Source organism: Phodopus roborovskii, unplaced genomic scaffold (genome assembly GCF_943737965.1).
Source record: "Phodopus roborovskii unplaced genomic scaffold, PHOROB, whole genome shotgun sequence".
Classification (NCBI taxonomy): domain Eukaryota; kingdom Metazoa; phylum Chordata; class Mammalia; order Rodentia; family Cricetidae; genus Phodopus; species Phodopus roborovskii.
The window spans coordinates 15165879-15180954 of NW_026125281.1; the positions used below are offsets into that span (position 1 = coordinate 15165879).

The following is a 15076-nucleotide window of genomic DNA, read 5'->3' on the forward strand; positions in this document are numbered from 1 at the left end:
TATACTGTAGCTTACCACTATACCCTTGAGATCAGGAAGATACAGGATGGCTCTCTGGCTCTTTAAAACAGCACTAACCCCATCTGAGGAGTTCTCCTCCTTCCTGACTTAGTCATGTTCCAGAGCATTCCAATACTAGCAGTTTGGAGATTAAAAGTGAAACTTTAGCAAGTGCATCAACTATAGTAACATGATGCTCTGTGCTAAAAAACAGTGCCAGGAACATAGGCACAATTTTAAAGGCCTGACATATTTTAGTATGTATTATGATTTTTTAAGGAATGAATCACTCATAAATAATCAAATGCTTTTAACTAGCAATATTGAAAAAAAATACTACAGCACCCCCTTCTTTGTGTAAGTTCCCACATTAGATTAAAAAAATGTTCCGTGCTATCAGATCAAATCTATTTGATGTGGAAATCAGATAGTGTATATTTACAACTTTCAGAAGACTGCCCTCCCTGTTTTAAGCCTCAAAAACAAATGAGAATGAAAAAGACAAATCAAGTACAATTATGAGAAACTGCTTCTATACCTTAAACTTGAATGGAAGCAATAACAGGCATTAACCATAAAGTGGACAGACATCTGGTCTATATGGAACCAACACCAATTTATGAACATGATCATCAACACACCCTCTGTAGAGTACAGAGAGGGCTACCAATGACACACTCTTTTCTTTTGCCAGGCAAGCTATCCCAGACGAAAACGTGTACCCCGACAGATAAACCAGAGCAGCGCTGTGAGACCCAGCTGACAGCAGCTCTGTGAGAGGCAGCCCTCACCTGAGTTCATGGCAGCTGTGCTGGAGGAAGGATAGCGATACAGGAAGACAGCCCAGAAGGTTCTATAGAGACCCAAGACTTAGGAGACCTAGTCGGATCATTTCACAGACTGGCAAAACCGTATCTTCCTGGGGATGATTTAAAAACATTCACCTAATTAGTGAGGCACACTGATTATACCACAGGTACGTGAGAGCTATGGTTACAAACTAATCTGATTGACCTACAGCGTACACAGCTATTTCAACTCCGTGTTATTACCAGTTGTACCGGTGTTTTCAGAAGAGGCTACCACTGAACTGGGGGACTAGGTACAGCAGCTGACCCACCACAAGCGGGTGGGTACTCCATGACCACATGGGACAAAAAGGTGCAAAAGCATAGAATTTACCCACACTCTTCTCCAGCTCCCTCTGCCTGGCTGCATGAGCTCAGCCATCTGTTGGCCTGAACTCGGTCTGGAAACTACACTACTGGTTGCCCTTGATTTCCCAGCTTGTAGACAGCAGCATGGGACATGTCAGCCTCCCTACTCATAGGAGTCACTTCCGTACAGTGTATTTGCCATTGGCTCAGCTTTCCTGGAGAGCCTTGACTACTGCAAGGCACCTGCATTAACGCTGTCAGAGAAAATGCAAAACTGGAAGTAAGATGAAGATACTGGAGTATCTGAGACACAAAATGGTGAAGATTCATTGCAGTGTCAGAGTGCTTAATTAAAGGTTCCGGTGATGGGGCGTCTTTGTCGCTGACTCTCAGTTCCTAAGAATCAGAATGCTTCATGGGAGAAATGGCTCCAGGAAACCCTGGGGGGGGGAGGGGAGAAACTGGGGATTAACAGGGAAAGCAGACCAGTTCTGTGCTAGTGACTGCTGAAAGGAGAAAAACCTGCAGGAGAACTCAGATAAGCAAGGAAGGAAAAGTCACAGGGGCTGAAACAGAACAGGCTTCACAATGATGGGAGGGCAGAGCTACTTCTACTAGGAAAAAAATAAATGCAGCAAGGATGTTCATACTGCACAGGGAGCATGCACTCTCTCTCCCTCTCCCTCTCCCTCTCTTACCTCCCCCCTCTCTTTCTGTGTGTGTGTGTGTGTGTGTGTGTGTGTGTGTGTGTCTCCTCCCCCCCTCCCTCACCCCCAATCAGGCACCTATGGGACTCTCATCACCTCTAAGGAATTGTCCTTTCTTTTTTCTTTTTTTTTTTTGGAAAAATTCAAGCAATTCTGATAGACCACAACCTTTCCCAGCATGACTTAAGAATATTTCAAGTACCTGAAAATATATATATATTTATACAGCAATAATATTCTCCTCCAGTATGAGCTACAAATATATATTTACAGCCAAGAACTACTATAAAATCTTTAATATATCAAAGAGCTAAGTTTCTACACAATCGGCCTGTCCTCTCAAAGCTGAAAGCCACCTCGGCCAAACATAATGGATTGGGCTGCAACCCACAGACCTGTGAGCCAGGTACAAAACAGTACCAGAGTCACGGCTAGTCAGCGAGGAACCAGTGGCTGCTTCTCTCAGTCACCCGTGGTCACCAAGCAAGAACCAAGTTTGATTAGGAAGCAAAACATGGCATTCCAATTCATGATCACTTGAAAGCACACAGTGCAATGAGAGGTTACAAGGGTTTTAAATGTGCATGACACTGGCAAACCCACAAAGAGCCTCGGGTTCAGCAATGTTCCTTTTACACAGTGAGAATACACATGCTATCATCATTTGTCACCAGTCCCCACTTACCAAGGGCCCAATTTCCAAAAGTATATCATTCATGATTTTTTTTATTTGAAACAAGCTTGTTTTACATGTCAATCCCAGTTCCCTCACCCTCCCATCCTCCCCTGTTCCTCCTCCCAACCCCCATTCCATCTCCTTTCACTTACCAGGGAGGGTGAGGCCTCCCATGGGGAGTCTTCAAAGTTTTTCGTATCATTTGGAGCAGGGCCTATGCCCTCCCCCATGTGTCTAGGCTGAGAGAGTATGCCTCTATGTGGAATGGGCTCCCAAATTCCATTCGTATACTAGGGATAAAAATTGATCCACTACCAGAGGCTGCATAGACTGCCCAGTCCTCACTCCTAATTTTGCAGTAGTTTTGCAGTGCTGAGTGTGGGTAGCTTCCAGGTCCTCTGCATGCTAACCAAGTGTCTCCAACTCAAGCTATTTCCAACAAGAATGGGAATGGTGACCTTTGCAAGCCAAAGAAAAAAAGACAATTGGTATGGCTGCATGTGTGGTGACTAAATGTGTATACTTTGGCATCAGTGATTATGGGGAGTTTGCATAGGGTCTGAACTTTGTGTCTTCTTTACCAAACTGCACAGAAAAAGTACGCAGCAAGCAATAAGTGAGCCCTTCGAAAGACTACACAAACATCGGTACTTCTAAAATCAGCATGGTTTTCTTTCGAAAGCTCCTGATAGCATTTAAAACAAAGCACCAACAGGTAACATGAACAGGAAACAACAACTACGCAGGAACTGGGGAAATAATCCATCGTCCAGAGTATCAGCTGACAGCATCTGCCACGCAACACCAGGGTGGGGAGAATGTGATGCTCAGTGTCTTGGGCAATGGGAGTAGTTTAATGAGCACTGGCCACTTTTGCACAGGGGACACTTACCTACTACATTTGTTCCCATTGCTTTGTAAAGATTTTATTGATGGGAGATGCAATTCTGTAAATACGTTTCTCATACTGGTTTAATGAATAAAGCACTGTTGGCCAATAGGAAAGCAAGATAGGCGGGACTAGGAGATGAGGAGGAAAGAGGAAGTAGTAAGTAAGGGTCAGCAGGGAGAGAAGGGGAGACCAGACGCCTGCCGCACTCCCCCGTAAGGAGACCACGTGGAAATACATAGAAATGGGTTAATACTTAAGACAGAGCTAGCCGATAAGAAACTAGTACCTGGCCAATAGAATTATATCAAATACAGAGTCTCTGTGTGTTAATTGGGGCTGGCACGGCGGCGGGACAAGACCAGGTGGCGGGCGGAAAAACCGTAATCCTTACATTTTATTGTTTTTATCTATGGGTATATGTGTCTGTGTGGATGCATGTCATGTGTGTGCATGCCCGTGGACGTCAGATCTGGAGAGGGAATTGTAGGCCACCTGACATGTGTGCTAGGGACCCAGCTCAGGTGCCCTGGAAGAACATGTGTGACCTCAGGGAATCACCCTCCACTCCTTCAGCCCCACTCCCATGATTTTATTATGTGACAATCATGTATCTATCTGTAAGCAGTACCTCAGGCCTTAGGTGACATGTGGTGACATTCAGCTCAAAGAACAAATGAGCCTTAGTCTCCCGCAAGCTACTGCAATTCCACTGCCCCCAAGAAACCCGTGTGTCTAAGTATAATCTCTGCTTCCCTCCAACCTCTCCTCCCCCAGACTGAGAAGAACAGGTATGCTCAGCTCAAGTGAAAAGTCAGCCACTTCACAGCATATGCTGTGACAAAGGACAAGATCACTACTTGCCATCAGGCCTTTGGGCTGTGTCGCCAAGATCCCAGGGGAAAAGGGCCTTTTACCCCAGCAGGGCAGTGCAGCCAGCACCATGGACCAACCTGCAGGCACTGCACAACCTGCAGCTCAACTGTGAGCACGGTTTCACCTTAAGGAAAAGGTGCACTCAACACACAGACAAAATACACGTGAAGTTTCGTTAGGGATGAGTGCTGTGAGTGAAATCCACCAGTGCAGCTCGTAACAGGGCTACGATGGTAGCTTCGGCGGTCATGACAACCTTTACAGTCGGTCACTTTTGTCCTGCGAGCCATATGCTGAAATCACATGACTGGGAACGAATAAGGCATGGGACCCATAAGAGAGAAAGACAAGAGTTCTGCACTTCGGAAGTAGGAATGGTAGCCATTCCCATTTTGAAGACCAGGAATTGATGTCCTCCAGCCTCGGGGACTAGAGGAAATTCACAGAACCAGCCTGCACCCCCACACTGAATGGACCGGGAGACCCTCCCTCTTCTCTAGGAACCTACTTGCTGTTCACTGGCTGCAAGTACACATTTGGCCTGGGATCCTCAGGGCTTCAGCCAGCCCAGTGACTTAATAGAGGAACCCGTGTGGATCTCACAGGTCTGTCCCCATTCAGCGCAGTCACAGGCAATGCCCAGAACCCAAACACAGACAGAGGGTCAGAGACTCCCTGAAGCGTGGCGAATCTGGCATTCCCACATTCCTGATCTCTGTGACAGCAGCCATGTAGTTATAAACACACTGCACATCTCTCTCCCTCACATGTCTGTGAAACACGTAAGAGTATTCACAGCTGGTGTAGTTTTCGGCATCAGTTTCTGAATGGCTGGCATGTAGTCCCTCCCATGGTCCTCCCAAACCCAGCTTCACTCACATCAGTCAGTGACAAGTGGTTGCATACAAAGCCAGCGAATCCGCCCAGCTTGATCTGCAGACCGGGCTGCATGCCACTGATCACAGCACACACCTATGTCCCTGGTGTTGTGTCGCCGTCCAGAGAGTGTAGTTCTATCCCAGTGGCATGGAGAGTGTTATGTCCCAAAGTCAGAGGTGTGTCAGTGAGGAGATTTCAGAGCCCCACAGACACCAGGCACTCCAGCTTCTCTGCTTTCTTCTGCTCTAACGAGCGCTGCTCCTACCCACCTCAGAACCTTGGTAATGGCTTTTGGCTTCCACTTTTCTCCAAAGATCCACTGTCTGTCCCCCTCCCTACAACTGAGGTTCCAAATCTGCAAACTAAAGCCAGGTCATCTTGGGATCAATCCACCATACACAGAATAAATGGAACACCGATGGGGGATGTCCTTGCTTATATATGTTTATCTTATTGGTTGATGAATAAAAACACTAACTGGCCAGTAGCCAGGCAGGAAGTATAGGTGGACTATCAGGTAAGGAGAATTCTGGGGAGAGGAGGCAGAGGGGAGCCACCAGAGATGCCATGTAGCTACCGGGAAGATAGGGCACCCTGGGCATTCTCTGGTAAGATAATGCCAGGTAGAAATATATAAATTAGTAGTTATGGGTTAGTAATTAAGAGAGAGCTAGCCAGTAAGATGCCTGAGCCATCAGTCTCTGTATGTTTCTTTGGGATTAAACGGCTGCAGGACCAGGCAGAACAGAAACCCCATCTACACACACACACACACACACACACACACACGCACGCACGCACGCACGCACGCACGCACGCACGCTCGTTCACTCACTCACTCTGGTCTTCAAGGCCATCAGTTGACCTGTTTCCTTTGTCTCTTGTTACAAAGGTTGTTCTGTCTGACACAGAGCCTTTGCATAAGGCATCCCTATGATCAAACATTCTTTAAATGTTGCCTTGTTTGCGATTTTTTTTGTTTTCCTAGCTCTCAGCACTCACTAAAGTTCTCAATGAGGCTCCCTAAAACCACACAGTCCAAGTGGGAAATCTTCCCCATTCTCAACTGAAGTTGTTATTCCTTTAAGTTGGAGTTTTGCATATTCATTTTGTTCAGTGGTTTTCTATTTGTGGATTGTGACCTCTGTGGGGTCACATATCAGATAGCCTGCACATCAGATTTTACACTGCCATTCATAACTGTGGCAAAATTACTGTTATGAAGTAGCAACAAAAACTAATTTTGTGGTTGGAGGTCGCCACAACATGAGGAACTGTATTAAAGGGTCAATTGTTAGAAGGTTGAGAAGCACTGACTTAATTTATTATCTGGTTGCCCACTCTGCCCTCTAAAGCCTCACGAGGCTAGTTTTGATTGACAGGGTCTGGAATCACCTAGGCAACATGCTTCAATCACACCAATAAGGGCACATTTAGCATAGCTTAGCTGTGTACATGACTGCAGAGGATGTGCTTGACTTCCTGTTAGAGGCGTTGGGAAGACCTACCCTATACGTGAGCAGCAGCACTGTGGCCTTCCATCCTGGGTGCATAGATGGAGCAGCACCACCCTGGGCTTCCATCCTGGGCTGCACAGACTGAGACAGCCAACTGTGCAGAAGGCCCACCCCCCCTGCTTCCTGACTGCAGCTGCTGCATGTCACCTGCTGCCTCATGCTTCTGCCTCTGTGACTGCCCTGGACCTGGGAATAAATCTTCTCCCTTAAACTGCTGTTGTCAGATACTGAATCATAGCTGCAGGACTCACAGTAAAAGGAAGAGTAATTAATAACACAAGGCAGGTAGAGGCCACATCTTTCCTGGGAAGTTTTTATTAAAAAAAAAAAAAAAAAAAAAAAAAAAAAAAAAAAACTTTCTGACACACAACAAATCCTCTGCAAACAATTTTTAATATATTTACCATAATAGGACCAATTATTAACTATACTCTTTTTGCATAATTCTTTTCATTACTAAGTTTACAGGACCAAAGCACTGCTGGTAACAATGGTCATTTTGAAGTACTACCCATGGGTCTCCTTTAAGAAAACAACAAAAACGATGGGAAAAAAAATAAAACTTCTAATGTCAGTAAAAAGGAAAAAAAATGATTTTCATTACAACACAAGTACCCAAAAGTCCCATACACTTTGGATTGTGTTTTTAAAGGCCTTATCTGGAACTGGACAATTTCAAACCACATTAATCTTGGCCTGGTGCACAAACCACACCAAGGAACTCTTACAGTTCTTCCAGAAACCAGTCTGCTAAATGACAGTTTCCTCGAGCTGAGGTGTTCTTTCTTTGGATTTGCATCCAAAACCTTTACCATTTTACACCCCCCACTCTAGCGCCCATTGAAAATTGTGTTATGGGGCACATCCTTCCCCTGCTTTTTTATTTCTATTTATTTATTTATTTATTTTGTTCATTGACAAGGCTGGGGGGGGGGAGCAATTCGTTTGACTACTAAGCTTTAAAAGAACGGAGGAGGGGAGGCCAAGGCTCACAAGCAGAGGTCCTTAAGCAGTCTCCTCAAGAGATACACTGCATCACATGAAAAAGATTAAGGACCTACTCATCCAGTTCTCATACATAGGAAGAAACTGAAGGTGTCAAAATAGGCACATGCATTGCATACGTTTACTAATTTTATAGCCCAAAAGCATCGCTAACAAACCTGTCCAAGTTGTCTACAAGCAAGATGGAAAGGTACTGAGGCAGAGTAGAAAAGGTTGGGCCATATCAAAGCTGTCATCATCAGTATGGACAATGAGAAAATACATCCCCACAGCTATCCTTCAGTTCCTCCATGTTCATGTTCATCATCCCACATCGGACCTTTCATTGCCCAGAATCACAGTTTCATCAAGCTTTGGGGACAGCCGGCCCAAGTCACCTCCTCTTTTTAGAGGTTCCCGAGTACTACTTATTTACATTACTGTTTGTTTTCCTGTTGGGTGGTCCACTCAGATACATCATTCATCTTTTTTTTTTTAATTAAGTTAGACTCTGCCTCAACTGTCTAACAAAACAGTGACTGGAAAACAGAGAAGGAATTTGCTTCAGCCCTTACAGTCCTATTTAGCAGTGAGAGTGATCTCTGTAAACAAACTCAGAGGGAAAAAGCATCCTAATGTTAAATGAGGAGCTAAAGCTGCCATGAGCAAACGCCCAAACAGACCCAATGTCTAAGCTGTCTTTATTAGCCTTTTAATAGCTAATTCAAAGACATTCAACTGCCACCCTCCTCAAAACCTAAAATAAGTCACCTTGGCCACGCATTATGGGACTCCTCCCAGGTTAAAGAAAGTAAAAGCTGAAGTCCTCCTAGTTTGGAACTATTTGATGATCAAGCACTACCCAGAAAATCCAAATCCCATCACTGACTAATGACATTTTTTGATATCAAAACCCCAGAGAAAGGAGCAGTCGACTCCAACAGCTGAAGAAGGTTTTCCTCACTGGGCTCTGGTAGTCACACACATCTCAGTATTTACTAGCTATGAGTCAGACAAGTCAATGAATTCACTCACAGAAAGCAGATAACAGCAAAACTATTGGCTATTAGAGGCAGAAGAGCAAGTCTGGAGATATGCTACTAGGAGGACTGGCCTTCAGAGATAACTGATGAGGAGCCAGAAACCCTTGCCTGAGTGTACTTATTCACCTCTTAGCCTGGGTGCTCACATGGCCGGCCAGGGCCCCAGGCCACACAGTAAAAATTCAGAGTCTTTACCTTGAATATCAACAGCTCATTGGAAAATGATAAGCAGCTGGAGTAAAAGCAGAGGGGAGGGACCCTAACTCAGGCTTCTCTAAATAAGCTCAAAATGCTAATAGGATTCTTACCATTCATTTTCCTACATTGAAAGTGCATACTGAAAACAGAAAAAGTCAGGGGTAGCTGAAGTGGCTCTTGGCTTAGGTTATCCCACTTAACTCTAGCATAGAGTAACAAAAGGGAAGAGTACAGCTGATAATTTTCATAAGCAACGAACATTTAACATCTAGAACAATGGAGGGCTCTCAAAGAGAACACGTTCTCTAGGTAAATGCCCGCAAGATTTAAAAACACAAAAGGAAACGTAAGAAGCTGTGTCATTCCTAACGCTAATGCAGGCCAGTTTCTGTACTGTGGGTTTTGTTCCTGGTTGAGGCAAACACTGCTGCAGATGAATCCATCCTGATTTTCCTTAAGCATACCTGTGCAGTGACTGGGCTACCAGTCCCCCACAGCACCACCTGCTGGTCCTGGGCTGTATTTACAACAACTCCATTTCTGGAGGACCCCGAGACTTCAAAACATTGAAAAAAAGAAAAAAATTGTCACTTCAAAGTCAAGGGTGGAGACAGAGGGTGAACTGATAAGCAACGAATAATCACATAAAATATCTAAGTTTCAAGCACCATCTTTTGGTTGCCGAAAATGGCAAGTGGGTAGTTTAAACCCCCCCCCCCCCACTATTTAGCCTACAGATCTTGATCCCAAGGCTTTAAAGGTAGAGTAATGACGTGCTCTGAGGGGTGCTCACTCAGCGAATACATTCATCTTTCATTAATGACAAGCATTAACTAGCTACTAAGACCGCTTAAGAAGAGGTGATAGGAAGATGAGGTTCACAGCAGGGTTTTCCCTCATGTTAGCCCTTCATAGACAACCATGCCCCCTAGGGACAACCAGCTCCTATTATGAAACCCACTACCCCATGGATGCAGTCAGACTCATAGATGGACAAGTAACAAAACCTCCCTTCCCAGCCAGCTTGTCAGTCTCTTGCAAACAGCCCAATCTCAACTCTGATCTAAAATGAAATCACAGACTCAAAATAGACCACGATTTAAAAGATCTGGGACGGAAACAAACAAAAGAAACATTTTTTTTTTCTGAACAGCAAAACCATGAATTGAAAATAAACCAAAGATAAATATAGTTCATACTTCTCTAGTTCTGCTTCCGGGCCCTATGTTAAGGCCTTTGCAGATTTTCGGGTTGGAGAAGTAATGCCATCCTCAAGTTCAATTCACGATTTTAAGAATTGTCACAGTTTAAATGTGATGGGTAAATCAACGGCATCTACCTACCCTTATCTTTAAATAGCTATGCTTTATAACTAGCTCATTTGAATGACCAGGTCTCAATACCACAAAATGAATACAAATACAAATAACAACACAGTACAGTCACATGACTGAGAATGGTGGATGCTAAATAAATAACTCTTTAACGCCGACAGAGGAAATGAAAATGGAAGTCATATTATTCATACAGAAAAAAAAATGCTGATTCTGCTATCATACTCCTCTCTGTAAAAATAGACTCGGCAATCCTCACAGCCAGCCAGATGTGCGCCAGATTTACACAGGACAGAACTTGGCTGTGGGGGGAAACCCGGAGTTTGCCTCAGTCTTAGGCAGGAAAGAATGCCTGTTCTTTCTTGGAGAGGGTGACTGTCAATAAATTCCAACAGCATCTTGAAAGGGTTAAAAAGCTGGGCGTCAGGTGGTTTTATTCCCACTCTGGGGAGTAATAAAGCAAAGTTATCTCCTCTTCCTTCTCCACTAGCCAGGATGGAGAGACTTGTCACTGCCATTTACACCATCAGGCTCGACTCCTGCTCTAACAAAAGGAGGGCAGCTCAGACACTCAGCTTCCCACAGCCTGGCATTGTCGCCAAGTTCTGAGCGCCGCTAGGTGACAGGGGCACGAGCGAGCCAGGACCAAATTTATCTATTTCCAAGCTGCATGCTTTCAAAGAAAGAGGGGACAACCGAGCTGTGGGAGGACTGGAGGATGTATGTGTGTTGGGGGGTGGGGGAAAGACAAACAAACTTTCAGAGCCCCGGGATCTGCATTCCCGCACGAACTGGCAGCACAGTGGCGCGCCCACGGGATGACCTGGGTGGGTGGGGACGCAGCACGGAGAGGGGCCGGGGACGGCCGCGTCCTCGCCCACCCTCTCCACGGCAGCTATCGAGCCTGGGCCTCGCCGCCGGGCCGGGGCGCGCAGCCGTGCGCAGGGCGAACGGACATCGGGGGCCGGGTTCCCGGCGCCCTAGCCCGGTCAGAGCAGGACCCTGCGCCGCATCCCCACCCGCCAGCGCCCCAGCTTACCTGGGCCGTTCTCGGGCCCCTGCAAGGCGGCCAGGCCGGACACCAGGCTCCGGAGACCGCGAGGAGAAGCTTGGGCCCTGCGGGGCACTGCAGGCCGAGATGAAGCAGCAGCCGGGTCCTCAGCGCCCGCTCCGAGCCGACCGCGCTGGCCGAACCGGCCCAGATCGCGCGGCAACGGAGGGTTGGGCTGATCGCCGCCGCGTTTGCACCTCCGCACCGAAGGGGCGGGCTCAGGCAGGCTCCGCGGGAGAGCGAGGGAGGGAACTTGGAGCCAGTGGCAGCTGCCGGAGCTCGTGTCCCCGCGCAGCCGGCACTCCCCCAGGGCGCCCCGCCCCCAGCCCACCTTCCCGCTCCACCCCCTCGGCACCCTCACTCCTCCAGGCTCACCTCCGCCCCGCCCACCTGTGCCCAGGCTCTGCTCCCGTCAACCGCAAGCCCACCCTGCGCCCCACTTCCCCACTGCTCCACCCCTGAGAGGCAGCCAGGGCATGAGACTCTCCCACCCCAGGACAGTGCAGACCAGGCTGTGCTGGTACCCAGAATCTGTGTGCAGATGTGATGAGCCCACCTGGTAGCCCCTTGTGGAAGATATTGGCGCCCATTTCCTAACTACACATGGTCAGTAAGCTTTTCTCTGTGGCCAGGAAGCATTCAGGAAGACTAAGCCCATTCTGAGTCTGAGTTTTGCTAGTAGGAAATCTTAACGTTAAAATCCGTGCTTATCAAAAGGAGATTGAGGCCACAATATATTTCTGGCAAGAATATTAAGCATTTTTTTTTCTGTTTTTAACCCTTAATACTTTGAAATGTAATGATGTTGTATGGTTTTCTCCAAAGGACATTTATACATATTTAAATTAATTTCCTTCTAGTTCAGAAATTATAAAAGTCAGATTTCTATAATAAATTTCTGGCTATTTGCAGGAGTATTGTGTTAGTAAGTGGCATAATGCTAGGCTTTGAGCAGAACTTTGGCATGCAAATGAGTTCCTTGTCAGCAAATTACATTGTAGCTTCCATTTCTACTCCAAACCCAGTGACAGTGGAATGAAGCTATTTTTCATCATTTACCATAGCAAATGCAGGCACTTTCCAGCCAGTGCAGAAGTTCCCACCCATGCCTCCCCAATACACACACACACACACACACACACACACACACACACACACACACACTTTTACTTATTTTCTCCTAGCCTCTGTATGGCTGAGATACAAACCTTAATTTGCATTGCCCAGGGTAGCCAAATAAAATATATCTTGTCCCCTGGATATAGAGATGGGAGGCAGGAGACCATGATCTACTTAGGGAAAATCAAGGTCCTTTCTCCTAAATGTGTTATATTTAGAAGCCTGCACAGCCTGCAGCCTGCACAGCCTGCAGCACCTGTGTGTACCCCATCAAAGAACAAGACCAAGCCAGAAGAAATGTGAACAAGGGAGAGTCAGGAAAACCCACGTATCAACCACCTTTGCCAAGCCCTCTCTGAAGCATCGGGACAAGGGGTCTGAGGATGTCGGCAGTGACTTGTCTTTCTTGCTCAGAAGTATTGCCATAGGCTCCCTTTCAAAATCTTGACTTATAAAATCATAAAAGATTACCCTGTGCTTTGGATATCAGAAACATAACCGGTGAGTTCCAGCTTTTGTGTTGCCCAAATCAAATTATTTCTTGATAATGAAGTATGGGCCAAGAAGTCACTTCAAGTCCTGGGTTTTAATAGGATTAAGGTTCTCATTGAGGGTAATCTTACTTTTCACCGTAGAATTGGTGCACCCATACTGTTCTTACCATAACTGAAGCCAAAGAGATGTGGTCAGAGAATGAGAGGCAAGCAATCATGTCTAAACCAGAACCTCCTAGTGAATTTCCTGTCATAGCAGTACAATAAAATGTACTTGTCTTTTCAAGACAGATTGCAAAGGGCTACTATGTCTTCTGGGGGATTTGAAGCCTGATTTTTGAACTATGAATGTTCCTGTACTTGAGTATGGTTCCAAAGAAGTGGGCCATTGGTCTATGTGTGGAATTCATTTGTTTCACGTCGGTTTTTGTCTCTGAAAGTACCCAAACAAGCATCTACAGATGCAGTCAGGGTTACCCACAGCCTCATAGCTGGATTTACTTTGTGTGGGAGAATAATATGACATCCAAAGGATGGGGGATCAGGACCCTCATTGTTTCTTTGCATGAGTAAGAACCTAGTCTTCCAATCATTCGTGAAGTTTCAAAAATATAAAGGCCTGTGAGCTGAATAGCAATGAACTGTAAACATATGTGCCTCCCACAGGAAAGACAAGGGAGAAATCATGACTCAGCAGTTTAGAAGCAACCAGGAGGAAAAGGGCCCAGTATCCATGCCAGCCCCCAGGAGCATCTGGGCAAATGGCAAATGTTTCTAATTCTCCAAGGAGAAACTCAATCAAACGAGTTCCCCAACACCGTAGAGAGGGTCCCCATAAGGTCTATGCTGTTTCCTTTTCTTTTTTAGTTAGGTCGGGCTCACAGAGCTTCATTGTTCAGAACTCTCCCTACAAGCACAGCATGACAGAATGGTTTCTGGCAGGATACAGAACTAACTGGAGAGCTCCTGACCACACCAGGAGAAGGGAGAAGACAAGCATGAAGCAAACGCTTATTTTTAACTTCTCCCAAGAGTGCATGGTGGTTATTTGAGGTTAACTTGTGTACTTCATTCTATAGAGAAGCCTTGAGAAATCCTCAGCCCTCTGACCAGATTCCTACAACTTTGAATTGTATGTAAACTTAAAGTTATTGGTTGGACAAACTCCATTTGTCTTTTCCTCCAATGGTTGCTTTAAAGTTATAGAAAAAGCAGGGAAGAGAGGAGTATCTATCAGAAGTGGGAGGGTGGGTTAGAACCTATGACCCTGAGGGAGATAGGAAGCTGAGATAGGAAGAACTTGAGGGAGCTTGCCTCACTCACTGTGTGTCTGTTCGCCATCGGCAACAGCCCAGCCTTATCTAGTGTTTCTGGCCTCACAGTTTACTTTGCATTCCTGCACATGCTCAGGATTGTGATGGGTGTTTGTAGACAACATCCAGGACCTGGTTTAACTCCAATAGCTACCCTTTCCTAAATACTTAGTCTGTTAGGCAATTTATCGCTTCATTTTTAGTTGACAGGGACCACTAAACATAAATATTCTGTTGTCCATTTCGTGAAGACATTCAGGCCAAGGAAAGATGAATGACATATCTAAGGTTAGAATTAGCAATTAGACGATTTACGAGCTGACCCATGTGACCTGTAGCCCATCTATCGTTTACTCTAAACCAAACTTGCTCATGGACACCAGAAATCATCTCTCCAGCGAGGCAGTCTAACCACAAGAGGCCATTTGACTATATTGAATTAAAGTTTCAACACATCTAAATCGCTTGAGTTTAATTTTGACTCGCTGAACTAAAATTTTTGATTTTAAATGCCAATGACTTGAAATTTTCTTAGCCACAGGAGTTACTTTTTTCAAGTGTTCTGTAACCACATGTGGCTGATGAGTGAGTGCCCTGTTGGCTGGCCCAAATTAAGTAAAAGGCATTTCCATTGTCAAAGAAAGTTTTGCTGGATAGGATGGCCCTTCTGACTTTTGTCTGTGCCATGGGGTAAGGCAGATTGCTTTGGGATTCAATTCCTGAGTATGTTTTTCAGGCCCACACATGTCACTGTTGTTAAGGAATTGTGTGTGTCCTAAAGGTGTAATCTCTTTCTGTGATCACTCTTCATTGGCAGGGTGTGCTGTCCTGAGGACCAC

At 45.7% G+C, this 15076-nt stretch overlaps 1 protein-coding gene across 2 annotated transcripts in view; it reads right to left on the minus strand.

The window, feature by feature from the left end:
* Fam110b (family with sequence similarity 110 member B) overlaps window positions 1–11610 on the minus strand; it is a 121315-nt gene extending 109705 nt beyond the window's left edge. For both annotated transcript variants that reach the window (XM_051197437.1, XM_051197428.1), the window contains exon 1: window positions 11300–11610. The gene's annotated coding sequence lies outside the window, so the exon portion shown is untranslated. The remainder of the gene's footprint in view (window positions 1–11299) is intronic.
* Between the last annotated feature and the right edge of the window lie 3466 nt (window positions 11611–15076).